The sequence below is a fragment of the Pelodiscus sinensis genome, chromosome 23 (assembly GCF_049634645.1).
Source record: "Pelodiscus sinensis isolate JC-2024 chromosome 23, ASM4963464v1, whole genome shotgun sequence".
Classification (NCBI taxonomy): Eukaryota; Metazoa; Chordata; order Testudines; family Trionychidae; genus Pelodiscus; species Pelodiscus sinensis.
The window spans coordinates 12,810,348-12,824,459 of NC_134733.1; positions in this window are offsets into that span (position 1 = coordinate 12,810,348).

Below are 14,112 nucleotides of genomic sequence, written 5' to 3' on the forward strand. Positions count from 1 at the left end.
CTGTGTGGAAGTTTTCAGAGAACTGTCCACGATAACTCCAAGATCCCTTTCCTGATTTGTTGTAGCCAAATTAGCCCCCATCATACTGTACGTATAGTTGGGGTTATTTTTTCCCACTGTGCATTACTTTACACTTATCCACATTAAATTTAATTTGCCATTTTGCTGCCCAATCACTGAGTTTGGTGAGATCATCTTGGAGTCCCTCACAGTCTGCTTCTGTCTTGACTATCCTAAACAGTTTGGTATCATCCACAAACTTTACCACTTCACTGCTTACCCCTTTCTCCAGATCATTTATGAATAAGTTGACTGACCCTTGGGGACACCACTAGTTACCCCTCTCCAATCTGAAAATTTACCATTTATTCCTACCCTTTGTTTCCTGTCTTTTAACCAGTTCTCAATCCAAGAAAGGACCTTTCCTTTTCTCCTATGGCCATGTAATTTACATAAGAGCCTTTGGTGAGGGACCTTGTCAAAGGCTTTCTGAAAATCCAAGTATACTATATCTACTGGATCCCCCTTATCCGCATGCTTGTTAACCCCTTCAAAGAACTCTAATAGATTAGTAAGACAGGATTTCCCTTTACAGAAACCATGTTGACTTTTGTCCAACAAATTATGTTCTTTTACATGCTTCACAATTTTATTCTTTACTATTGTTTCGACTAATTTGCCCAGTACTGAAGTTAGACTTACCGGTCTGTAATTGCCTGGATCGCCTCTAGAGCCCTTTTTAAATATTGGTGTCACGTTGGCTACCTTCCAGTCATTAGGTACGGAAGCCGATTTAAAGGATAGGTTACAAACTACAGATAATAGCTCAGCAATTTCCCATTTGAGTTCTTTTAGAACCCTTGGATGAATGCCATCCGGTCCCGGAGATTTGTTAACATTAAGTTTTTCTATTTGTTCCAAAACCTCCTCTAATGACACTTCAATCCGGGACAGTTCCTCAGATTCACCACCCACAAAGGACGGTGCAGATTCGGGAATCTCCCCAACGTCCTCAGCCGTGAAGACTGAAGCAAAGAAATCATTTAGTTTCTCTGCAATGGCTTTATCGTCCTTGATTGCTCCTTTTACAGCTTGATCATCTAGGGGACCCACTGTTTTTTTAGCAGGCTTCCTGCTTCTAATGTACTTAAAAAAACATTTTATTTCTTTTTGAGTTTTTGGCTAGCTGTTCCTCAAAATCTTTTTTTGCTTTTCTTATTACATTTTTACACTTGATTTGACAGTGTTTATGTTCCTTTCTATTTATCTCACTAGGATTGGACTTCTACTTCTTAAAAGATACCTTTTTGTCCCTCACTGCTTCTTTTACATGGTGGTTAAGCCACGGTGACACTGTTTTAGGTCTCTTGCTATGTTTTTTAATTTGGGGTATACATTTAAGTTGGGCCTCTATTATGGTGTCTTTAAAAAGTTTCCATGCAGCTTTCAGGGATTTGGCTCTAGTCACTGTGCCTTTTAATTTCTGTTTAACCAACCTCCTCATTTTTGTGTAATTCCCCTTTTTGAAATTAAATGCCAGGGTGCTGGACTGCTGAGGTGTTCTTCCCACCACAGGAATGTTGAATGTTATTATATTATGGTCACTATTCCCAAGCGGTCCTGTAACGGTTATTTCCTGGACCTGATCCTGCACTGCACTCAGGACTAAATCGAGAATTGCCTCTCCCCTTGTGGGTTCCTGCACCAGCTGCTCCAAGAAGCAGTCATTTTAGCCATCGAGAAATTTTATCTCCGCTTCTCTTCCTGAGGTGACATGTTTCCAGTCAATATGGGGGTAATTAAAATCCCCCATTATTATAGAGTTCTCTATTTTGGTAGCCTCTCTAGTCTCCCTTATAAGGGAAGAGCCCTTATTCCTGATTTAAGAGGAATAAAGGATTTTCCAGAAAAGGCTTTATTTTCCGAAAGAACCCGTCTAGACTGGCGCTTTTCTCCGGCAAAGCCCCAAGCCGGAAAAAAGCGGCAGCCATGTTCATGCAAATGACGCGGGGGATATTTAAATCCCCCGCAGCATTTGCAATTCCAAAGTGTCTCATTAGCATCCCTTTTCCGGAAAAGGGTGCCAATGTAGTCATAGCCATACTGTATAAATTATATACTGTATATAAAGTGTTCTTAACCCTTTTTATTGTACATACGGTATACAGTATACCGTAATGTTTTAGTTTTTTTAAGCCTTTTTTACCCTTTTTGCTCAGTTCAGCTGCTGCCACTGTTACCTTGTGACTCATTTTTTGCCGAAGCTCACTCACTAGGCTCTTGCCGTTTTGATGCTGGACTATCAGGAGTGCCGGACTATTGGATGCCGGACTATTGGAGTTTTACTGTAGTGCCCTCTCTTTCAGGGGAACTTGGGCATGTTGCCTCTTTTCTCTATGCCCCTGATTTCCCCTCTTACCCCATCATCTGCTATGTTTATTGAGACTGTAAGCTCTTTGGGGCAGAGAGTGTTTCCCAAGATGCAATTGTACAGTGCCTAGCACAACTGAGGCCTCAAGGTGCTTCTGTAATGCAATTAATGATCATCGTGGAGTATATTTTAATCCTGCTTCTGGGTGTGTAAGATTTGCTTTGTGTGTTGTTGTTGTTTTTGTTTTTTTGTCTGTTGATCAGATGTAGCTTTTGCTCCTTCAGAAAAAGGCACCTTCCTAATGCATGGTTAGCTTAGAGCAGTGGTCCCCAACCTTTTGAGGTTGTCGGGCGCCAGGGGGCGTGGCCGTTCGCCCGCCGGGCGCCAGGGGGCGGGGACACTTGCGCCCTGGGGGCGGCCCCCCTATAGCCGCATGCCCGGGGACGGCCCCCCCCCCCCCATAGCTGCATGCTCGGGGCCGGCGCTCCCCCCGCCATGCGCCGCGCGCCCGGGGCCGGCGCTCCCCCCGCCATGCGCCGCGCGCCCGGGGCCGGCGCTCCCCCCGCCATGCGCCGCGCGCCCGGGGCCGGCGCTCCCCCCGCCAAGCGCCGCGCGCCCGGGGCCGGCGCTCCCCCCGCCAAGCGCCGCGCGCCCGGGGCCGGCGCTCCCCCCGCCAAGCGCCGCGCGCCCGGGGCCGGCGCTCCCCCCGCCATGCGCCGCGCGCCCGGGGCCGGCGCTCCCCCCGCCATGCACCCGGTGCCAGGCCAGCCTCGAGCACCTGGTGGGCGCATGGAAATGCCCCCGCGGGCGCCATGGCACCCGTGGGCACCGTGTTGGGGACCACGGGCTTAGAGCAAGGTTCCGCGAAGTGAAAGTAAGGGTTCTGCAAGAACTTGATCACTTCCCTCCTCTTAAAGAGACCTTCTCTTAAAACCCCAAGGTTTGTTTGTTTGTTCGTTTTTTCTGGACAAATTTTCCTCCCGGTTTAGGGATTCCTCGAAATTCTTCCAAGTTCCAAAGGGTTCCGTGGCCAAATAAAATTGGGAAACACTGGCCTAGAGAAAAGCCTCTGCACAAAACTCTGTTCCATATTCTGGTGGTAGTAAATTTGGGGTCGGTTTCTGGAGAGCAACTGCCTGAATGTGTGTATGTTTAAAAGTAAAATCTGGGAACAGTTGCCTCTAAACACTGTGTTACCATCCCTCGAGGGTTTGTTTTGGAGAAAGAAAAAGGGTTGATATTTAACCCACTTCTCTACTGCTGAATGGCAGCTTGAATTACAGAAAGAGGAGGCTTGTCCTTGGATGGGGCGAGCCTGTCTGCCTTCTAGTTCCCCATAGGGAGGCGGTCAAGCCTCCCACTCAGCAAGGAACATTGGCTCAGTCTGCAGCATTAATCAGGGTCGACTGTGCCTCTTAATCCCCTGATCCCATCCATAAGGATGAAGGCATGAATGCTTCATCCACACGTAATGCTCTTCCTCACTGCAAATAGGCCCAGCTCGGTGGTTTGCTGCAGACAGTGATTAGTTGGCTGGGTGATCAAAACATAATTGGCAAATCTGCAATTAGAGGGAAGGCCAGGAGGGCAGTGGCTTAGTGGAAGAAGTCACAAATGGTGTCTGAAGGAAGAAAAATAAACACATTTAATATGGGAGGATTTAACTGCTCTCCTGTTTAATGAGATGGTCACATACGTTGCCAGGTCGCTGCCAGGAAGAAGCTGGCAGCTCTGGAATTCTTAAAGGCCAAGCTCTTATTATTGTTTGTTTGTTATTTGTGTTACTATAACACGTACGATGGGGGTGGCCAACCCATTCTGGGCAAAGAACCACGATTTCAGTGGGTCTAGCATGAAGAGCCAGGGCAAAATTGTCGAGCAAAAAAAAAGAAGTCTACCCCTTTAAGAAAACGCGTTCAGAGGCTTTTTGGGCACATCAGGCTCCTGCTGACTGACGCCATCTTTAATGCTTCATCTTTAATGGCCATGCCAAATGGCTCCCCTGCCACAGAGAGCACAGGAAGCTGGGAGGAGGGGGCCGTTTTCAGGGGTAGCTTTACAAGCCATGAGAAGCCTGGAGGGGAAGAGCCGCATGCAGCTTGCGAGCCACAGGTTGGCCACGGCTGACCTAGGTGTCCTAGACATAGATCAGGGCCTCACTGTGTTAGCTGCTATACAAATAGAGAACAACAAGACTTCCCCTAACCTGCCCTAGATAAGACAAGGTGCAGTCTTGAGAGAGTTCCCAGTGCTATGAAGGTAGGGTAGCTGTGCGGTTAAAGCCCAGGACTGAGAGTCAGGTGCCTGCATTTGACTTCTGACTCTTTCACAAACACCCTGCGTAACCTTGGGTAAGTCTTTGCTTCTCTCTGCACCTTAGTTTCTCCCATCTCTGAAACTATGGTAATACTGAGAGTGTTTGCTTTAAGAGCTACAGAAGGAAGGGCCTCTATAGCTGCAAAATATTATTATTGCCTGTGTTGAATTTAAACTGAATTAATGGCACAGAAATTATAATTGTTTTATTTCTCTTGCATGGCTGGATTAAGCAGGAATAGCGCAGCAAAGAATTTCACTGGTTGTATCTCAGGGCTTCTCTACACTACCCACCCGATCAATCTATCAGGAGTCAATTTATCCTGTGTAGTGCAGACATGATAAATCGTCTGCTGAGAGCTTGCCCATCGACTCCAGTACTCTTCCAGAATGAGAAGCACAGGCAGAGTCGATGGAAGAGCATCAGCTGTCGACTTACTGCAGTGAAGACACTATGGTAAGTAAGTCAATTTCAACTATGTCATTCATGTAGCTGAAGTGTAATTTAGATCAATAGCCTCTGATAATGTAGACCAAGCCTTAACCAAGGCCATTATAAAACAATAAGCACAGAGGTAGGGCACATAAATATAACCAGGGCCGTGTCCAGACTCAGGGGTTCTTTCGAAAAAAGTAGCCTTTTTTCGAAAGAACTTCCCCTGCGTCCAGACTCAAGCCGCGTTCTTTCGAAATTATTTCGAAAGAACGCGGCTTTTCTTTCGATGGCGGTAAACCTCAATTTACGAGGAAGAACGCCTTCTTTCGAAAGTTCCTCTTTCGAAAGAAGGCGTTCTTCAATGTAAAGAGGCCGTCTTCGAAAGAGAGCATCCAGACTCGCTGGGTGCTCTCTTTCGAAAAAGCGGATTTCTCTTTCGAAAGATCCGCCTGCAGTCTAGACGCGATCTTTCGAAAGAGGCTCTTTCGAAAGATGCTTTCGAAAGAGCCTCTTTCGAAAGAAGCCTGCAGTCTAGACATAGCCCAGTTGTTTCAAACTGATTGTGAGACAAGTAACAATTAACAAACATTTGTATTGTCCTTATACAGTCGGTTGTGCAGACTGTGTGATTTAGAAAACAAGAGTCAGCCTTCCCATACATTGGATCCTGCTGTCATGCACCTCAGTGGCTCAGCTCATGTGGACTTCTGCAGGACCAGGACCAGTGTCTCACAGAATGTATCTACAGTTGTTTCAGGACTCAAGCATGCAGGGGATGAAGTGGCATGGAAGATCATGTTGTTTTTTTAAATACAGATACCATCTTTCACTCTCATGGAGCTCACAGAGATTTAAAAGCTACGAGCCAGGTTCTGCAATTGGATTCATCTGGGAGGACATGGTCAGCAGGACATGGCCTGTGCAGATGTAAGCACCACCCCCCCATGGTTACAGTTGTAGGACCGGAGCCGATGTATACGCAGCCATCTCCAGCACCTACCCAGCATGCTGCACAGGCTGAGGAACCGGAGACAAAATGTGGAGCACTATTTAATATTCAGCCTGTGCAGACAGGACCTTGGTTCTTATGTAGCTGTGAGCTGAGCGGCCCCAGCTGGTGCCCTGCATAGAGCTCTGTTTGTCTGCTGCAGGAGGACAGCACGAGGCTGTCCGGATTCAAACCGGCGCTTAAGTGTCAGATTCCAGCTTGACGCACTGAAAGTCCAGATTTAAATTCTGACAGGATTGTTAGGTGGCCTGGTGGGTCAGCATCTTAAGTCCCCACAAAACCCTCTCTATAGTTTGAGATTTAGTTATTTTGCAGGCTCTTTGCGTTACACAAGGCCGTCCCTAGGGGCGTGCAGACCTGGGGCAGCCCTCCCCACACTGCCCCAGGCACGGGACCCAGGGCAATACCCTTGCTCTGCCTCTGCTTCACCCTGTCCCCTTTTCCTCCCTTTCCCAAGACCTACCCATGCTCTGGCACCTTGCCCCCTCTGAGCAAAGCAAGCTGGGGAATTCTGGGGGCCGAGCATGGGGTGGCAGCAGGAGTCGCCTCCCCAACCCCCACATTCACCACGGCGGCAGGATCTGAAGCACCCGGGCAGTCTGCTCCGCTCCACAGCACTGCCCTGTCCCAGCCCACTGTGCCCCACTGCTCCGTGGCAGCAGGAAGCGGAGCTCTCGGGGGCTGGGGCATGCTACAGTCCCATGCTGCGGTGAAGCAGAGCACAGCTGGCCAGGAGAGGGCGACATGGTGGAGCAGAACAGGCTGCCCAGCCACGCTGGGTCCCACTGCTGCAGTGAGTGCGCATCAGTGAGTGGGTGGGCAATGCCTACTGCCTCTCTGCGCTAGATTCTCTCTCGTAGGACGGTTGAGGCGGCCGCTTGTGGGGCTCTCCCAAAATACGGTGCCTGCATTGGCTGCCCCGAATCATCCTGTGGCATTACATCAACTGAGTGCACAGTACACTGGGTCAAGCTAGGTCTTGACGTAACTGTTGGTCCTTGGAATTACAGCAGGACAGATGACGTCCTTGTAACTTAAGCGGCTCACGAATAGGCAGCAAAACAACTCTCCTTCCTGGACAGTCCCAGTCACCCGTTGTAAAAAAGTCAAAGGTGCTTGTCTAAAAACAATATCTTCAAAAGCTATGTGCTGAGGGAAATTCGGGAAGGGAGGGGAGTGACAAACGCATTCTCTAAATCTGGGCTTGTTGACCCGATAAACCCTTTTGTTCATTGTACCATCTGGTTTTTGCATCTTCCAGTGGCTGCAGAGGGGAATATTTCAGTTTCCTGTAAGCAATTAGCCCTGACAGGCCCTTGTCTTTGTCTTTCACAAACCACCTTTCACGCTGACCTTTCTTCCAGTCTACTTGGAGATGATTGGCAGCATCTGTTTTGGCAACAGGCGGGCCAAGGCCAATTCTCTGTCCTGTGATTCTGCTGTGCATGTTTCTTTTTCTGCTTTATTAGATTCTGTCTGCTAATATTGCCCATACGAATGGAAGGGAGCCAGTTTTCCCCTCTCAGCTGACTGGGGCTTGTGTAGCTGTTGTGTGGTTTGTCAGCTAATGGCAAGAAGGATTGTTTTTCATAAGAGGCACCCTGGGTCAGATGGAAGAAGAAAATAATGTCCCTTTCAGAGGCTAATGCCTAGAATCCCTGCCTTGTTCTACAAACTGTTGTTTGAAGATTCAAAGGGTGGTGGTATTGAAAAACTTACCCCCACTAGTTGTGGAAAGGAGCAGCGCTGAGGATAAATCCAGAGCTGAACCAACCGTGCATCGGTAGAGCCCGGCAAATCCACTTTACATCCTTGAGTATCCACATGCACGGCTCATTTTTATAGATACAGATGCAGATACAAATTTTGTATTTAGAGCCCTGCAAATCTGCCAAAATCCACTTTATATCCACATCCACGGCTCATTTTTGCAGATTTAGATACCAGATTTTGTATCCAAGCAGGGCTCTATGCATCTGGACCACGACAGGGGTGGAGAAAATAATAATGAAATAGCTCCTTGTGTCTACATTATAGAAATCTGAGCTGCTCCTGCTATTGAAGCTCAGGGCACCAAGCCAGTCAAGCCTCAAGAACTGACCAAGCTCAAATGCCAGAAGATCCAGCTGCACGGCCTTCCTGGAGAAAAAGCTGGGCTCCAAACCTGGTCTTCTGCACAGGTCTAAAGATCAAAATTCTGAGCCAGACGACTGACTTTAAGTGTTCCAGTTCTTTAAGAAAATATCAGAATGTGCTGCAAAAAACCCCAATCCAAACAAAACCCAAAATGTGGTTTTTAAAATCAGTGTTTCTCCACCTTTTTGATACCAGGGACTGGCTTGCTGCCTTCCTAAACTGTCAGGGAGATCTGAAACTGACACTAGTCCACAGAGCAGTTGCTGAGAAACACTGCTTTAAATCATCGGTTCAGTCTGCATGTTATGCACCTTCAGTTAGTTTTATTTTCTTTCATAATTTATAAGTATGAGCCCATCACACAACCTCTGGGAATAGTTACATAGTGGGGAAAAAAGCATACATCAAAACAATCTCTGCTCTACTGCAGGCAGTGCTGCTAAACAGATTCCGTATTCTTCCCCACTCCACTGGGACTTTAAAAAAGAAAGTCTTCGACCAAACCAAACTCACTTTCAGGCATATACAGGAGCGAACAAATGAGCCTTGTACCCAAATTCCAAAAGTCAATAGTGGATTGATAGGTGCTTCTCTATCCTCTTGCAAAATATTATTGGTTTAATGTTCTAGGTACAAAGCACTGTGTATTTAAAATAAAAGCAGACTGTAAACATCTCCATGTGACTGAAAATTAATCACTTGTCAGTTTCAGATCTATGTGGTCATTTAGCAACAGTCTCAGGGAATCATCTAATCTGGCTGCCAGTTTAATTAAAATGATACGCTGAATTTCTAGAGAATCTTTCACCCTGGAATCTTAAATGTGCTTTGCAAGCATTAGTTAATGAACTCTCACAACAATCCTGTGGAATAGGCAAGTAGAATTGTATGGAGAGGATAAGTGAGGCACAGAGTGATGAAGTGACTTGCCCGAGGTTAGAGCGTGAATCAGTGGAAGTGCCAGGAATAGAACATAGGAGCCATGATTCCCAGGCCCATGATCTAACCACTAGATAACACTACTTTTCCTTTATGTAGTCATAGGCGGTGAGCTCTGCAGGAGAGAAATTATGGAATTCTAATCCCTGTTTGGGATTTCTTGGCATCACTATGATAGATAATAAAAGTGCAGTGTCTCTTCTGTCCCTTTAAAAGAGCTAGCGATGGTTTGTTAAATACAGTGATTCAAAATAAAAAATATTCCAGATGGTGTTTTCTAGAAGCAAGCTCTTTCTTCACATAGATAGTTACCCACTTGGTTTTCATTTCACTGCTTCCCAAGGGAGTACAAGGGGACTGCAGTGCAATCAGCAAAACAAAAAGTCTCCAGTAAAGGATTGGAAAGCAGGGGCGGACTGGCTCGGTGGGATACCAGGAATTTCCTGGTGGGCCGTCGTGTCCGCATGCCGTTGCCCCTCACTGCGAGCGGCTCCGCGTCCACGCTGTATGCGGCACGCAGAGTCCGACCTGCCACCTGTGCCGCGTGCCAGACATGACGCAGGGGGCAGGGCTTGAGGGGCACGCAGGGGTGACGCCATGGGGAGGGCCGTTCTCAACCCATTTCCCGGGCCTATTTTGATGGCCAGCATGCTCCTGTTGGAAAGGGACCTGGTTAAAGGCTGTCTTTTTAGGGGCATAATCTGTGCCACACCCTGTCACATGCTGAAATCATGGCGAGCTGAGGGTGACCTGCACCTGGCAGGACTGACCTGCACCTTGCAGGACTGACCTGCCACTTTCACTACTCACAAGCATCACAGAGGGGCTTGGAGGCTGTCTGTCTGGCTTTCCTTTTTTGTTTGTTAGTTTATTAATAATCTTGGGGTTTAGTGGGAGTTTTTGCTTGAACGCAGGCTAACGGTAGGGCAGAGAAGACGCCGCTAGGGATTTCCCTCATTTTTAACCAAGGCAAAGGGCAGGAGATGCACAGCAGTAGGGGGAGGGGCAGCTGAAGTGCTGGCACTTGGTAGCCTCTTGGCCAAACCAGTCAGGATCACCTGTCAGAGGCTCCAAGATCTACAAGTAGATCCTGATCTACTGGTTGGTGACCACTGCTGTACAATGTGAGAGTCCATAAAGGTTCTTATACCACCCTTCCCACGATAGCATCCAAGCCCCTTCCAGCAATGCAGGATGTGCCAGACTCATGGAACGTACTTGTGTTGCACAAAGCGAAAAAGAGAGCCAGGGTGTGTCTGCAGTGTCATTTGCCTTGTTAAAGCTTTTGTTGCTCAAGGGTGTGAACAAACACTCCCCTGAACAACAGAAGTTTTAATGATGAAAAGTGCAGCTGTGAACAGTGCTTCATGGTGGGCCACAAAGCTACTGCCCCTTGTTGGAGGTGGGTTTATTTTGTTGCTGGGAAAGCTCTCATCCAGCACCAAAAGCACCTGCACTATGCACCTTAAAGGGGTACGTCTGCAGTGGCACATCTGTGCTGTTGGAAGGAGTGTAGTGCAAACATTGCCTGAGAGGGCTGGCAGGAAGACTTCTGCACCTGGTGAGCTCTCAGGCCTGGGAACTGAATTACTGCAGAGCTAGTCATCAATGTCTCTAGTTAAAATACTGACACGCACCTGTTCATTTTGGGTTAATCTACATTGGCATAATCCAGTGGTTCCCAATTTGTGGTCTGTGGACTCCTGGGGGTCTGCAAGGGGGCAGCAGAAAATTTTTAAAAGTAAGGATTGGGCCCACCACGATGGGCCCGGTTTCAAGGCTTGTTTTTGACCCTGTTCTCTGGAAGCTAAGGGAGCATGGGGAAGGTGCTTGCATGCTGTGCATGCCTCTCACGCCTGGCTGGTATGTGAGAGGCATGCACAGGATGTAACCACTTTCCCCTCACTCCCTAGGGGCTCCGTCTACACTGGCATGATTTTCCGGAAATGCTTTTAACGGAAAAGTTTTCCGTTAAAAGCCTTTTCGGAAAAGCGCGTCTAGATTGGCAGGACGCTTTTCCGCAAAAGCACTTTTTGCAGAAAAGCGTCCGTGCCAATCTAGACACGCTTTTCCGCAAAAAAGCCCCGATCGCCATTTTCGCGATCGGGGCTTTTTTGCAGAAAACAAATCTCTGCTGTCTACACTGGCCCTTTTGCACAAAAGTCTTTCAGAAAAAGATTTTTGCCCGAACGGGAGCAGCATAGTATTTCCGCAAAAGCACTGACAATCTTACATGAGATCGTCAGCACTTTTGCAGAAATTCAAGCGGCCAGTGTAGACAGCTGGCAAGTTTTTCTGCAAAAGCAGATGATTTTGTGGAAAAACTTGCCAGTCTAGACACAGCCCCTTAGTTTCTAGAGAACAGGATCAAAAGCAAGCTGTGTTCCCTCTCTCCTCTGACTCCCCCCGTACTACCGAAATTCCACCTTTGAGGAGCTGGCAGCTCCAGAGCTCCCTTTGGCTATGAGAGCCCCCTTGCTCCGTTCATGGGCAGGGGACGGAGGGGACAGGAGCTGAGGAAGCAGCACAGGCGAACAGCAGCCAATGGAACCTGAGAAACTCTGTGCCCTGCAGTCTGCACGTCCCTCAGCCCACACTGAAGCTTATAAGCTGCGACTGTCCCCTGGAGTCAGCATATAAACGGGTCAGTCACTTTTTACCATTTTTTTCCTCTTTTTTTGAATACGTCACCCTGCTCTAACTGTTCAAAAGCTATTGGGGTGGCGGGAAAGGTTTAGTTGGGCTGGGAGCAAAAATGGATCAGTGGATCCAATAAAATTGCATTCAATAAAAACATATGGCACCTCAAAGTTGTTACGTTTCCGTGTGGACATGCTGTATTATCTTGCAATGCTACTGTATTTGTTTAGATAACATGAACTATTCTACATTTCAAATGATTATCAAGAAATGGAATGTTTGAAAACAGCTGTACTGTTTTGGGAGGGGGGTCCGTAAAATTTTAATAGATTGAAAAGGAGTCCCATATGCTTGAAAAGGTTGGGAACCACTGGTATACACACTTGTTGGTTCATAGGTGTGAACCTACAAGGAGCCGAGCGTCCTCGTTTCTCACTAACAGATGGGAATTGGGAGCTCTTGATGCTGGGAGGGACTGGGCCCTTAAGAGTGACAGCATTCCTGGCATGGCCATGTATGGCAGAACTAGCAGAGTTCCCCCCCTCCTCCAGCCACTGATTAACATGCCAGACACACAGACAGAGGCTTCTAATTCACATTAGACGTCTGTATGTTAAACTGCAACCTAATGGGAGAAAGCCCCATGCTTTTTATTTTAGCTGGAGGACATTCATGGCACTTCTCAGCTATAGATCCAAGTGAGAGTTCTGTTGATTTTGTTGATTTCATTTTAAAAATTATATTAATAATAAATCATAAGCCTTCTTCTAGCGACTGAAAGCAGCTTGTTTGAATAAAATGCAAAGCTTCATGGTCTACTGAAGGAGGTGGGGAGAAAAAGTATAATTGTGTTAATTACCAGAATACCAGACATGCAATTAATATGCCACAGGAACAAAGAGCAAATGCACTAATAGCATATAATTGGACTTAAACTACACCCTTGGTAGAAGTCTCTGCAACGGAGCACTCGTGTTTATGCTCCTTTCTGAATTAGCAATAAAGAATAAATTAACATCCATTTTCTTCAGCCTAAAAAGAAAGGCCTTTGTGGGGCAGGGCAATGATATGGAGAATGCCTTAACATTCCAGCTTGGCTCTTGGGGAGTTCTCAGGCCCATGGCTCTCCAGTCCTAACCCCTGCATCTATGCAGGCGAACAAGCACAAAATGGAAAAGCCGAGGGCCACTTTGTGCCCTGAAAATGGAGAATAAGAAGGAGCAGCAGGTTGTATGTTTTCGACAGTGACCCTATGCAAGAATGCGTTGCAGCTCTCTAGCACGTGACACCCACTCATCTCCAGAACCTTATTAGCACCTAGTAATCATATCAGACCCATGATACAAAGAAGTACTAGCATCCAAATTTTAAGGAAGAGGGAAGTTGAGGCACAGAGAGAATTTAAGGTCCCAGAGAACCTCAGTGGGAACAGACCCTAAAGGCTCAGATCCTGGAAGATATTTAGACACCTCCCTCCCTTTGATTTTAATGGGAATGAGGCACCTAAATACCTTTCAAGATCTTTGCCTATCTACTTGCCAAGGTCATAGAGGAAATCAATGGTGGAGATGGGAACAGAGCCCCAATACCCTGGCCTTAACCACAAGATCAGCCTTCCTCCCACTTATGCAATACCACTTTGCTTTTGCTTAGTGCTCCCATTTCCCAGCATGAACTACTCGTGCCATTCTCTACACAGGCTGGCCAACTCGCCACTCACGAGCCGCATGTGGCTCTTCCCCCCTTCAAGTGCAGCTCGCAAAGCCACCCCTGTGCCCCTAAAAATGGCCCCGGCTCCCATTTCCCTCTGCTCACCATCTGGCATGGCAAAGCAAAATGGTGCCAGCAAGACGGCGCTGGCCAACGGGAGCCTGATGTGGCCAAAAAGCCATCCAGAGTTGTGTTTAAAGGGACAGTGTCCCAGCGGTATTTTTTTTTTTGACAACTTTTTCCCCCAGGCTCTTTGTGCTATATCCCCAACAATTGTGGCTTTTTGCCTCTAATGGGTTGGCCACCCCTACTCTACACTAATTAAGAAAGTATAGCTGACTACACTACTACTATTTCTAAAGTATCGCCCCCTGCATGTTTTTTTATTTTTACAAACACTAAAAGATATGACCCTTGCCCAGAGATTTACAGCCTAAGTTGGCAGCCAAATACAGTACATGGGGAAACAAAAGAGAGAGAAGGTGAGGGGAGAGATCAGCAGTATCTACTTATTCTGCAGACTCACCCCTTCTGGAGTGGCTCAAATACAGTATC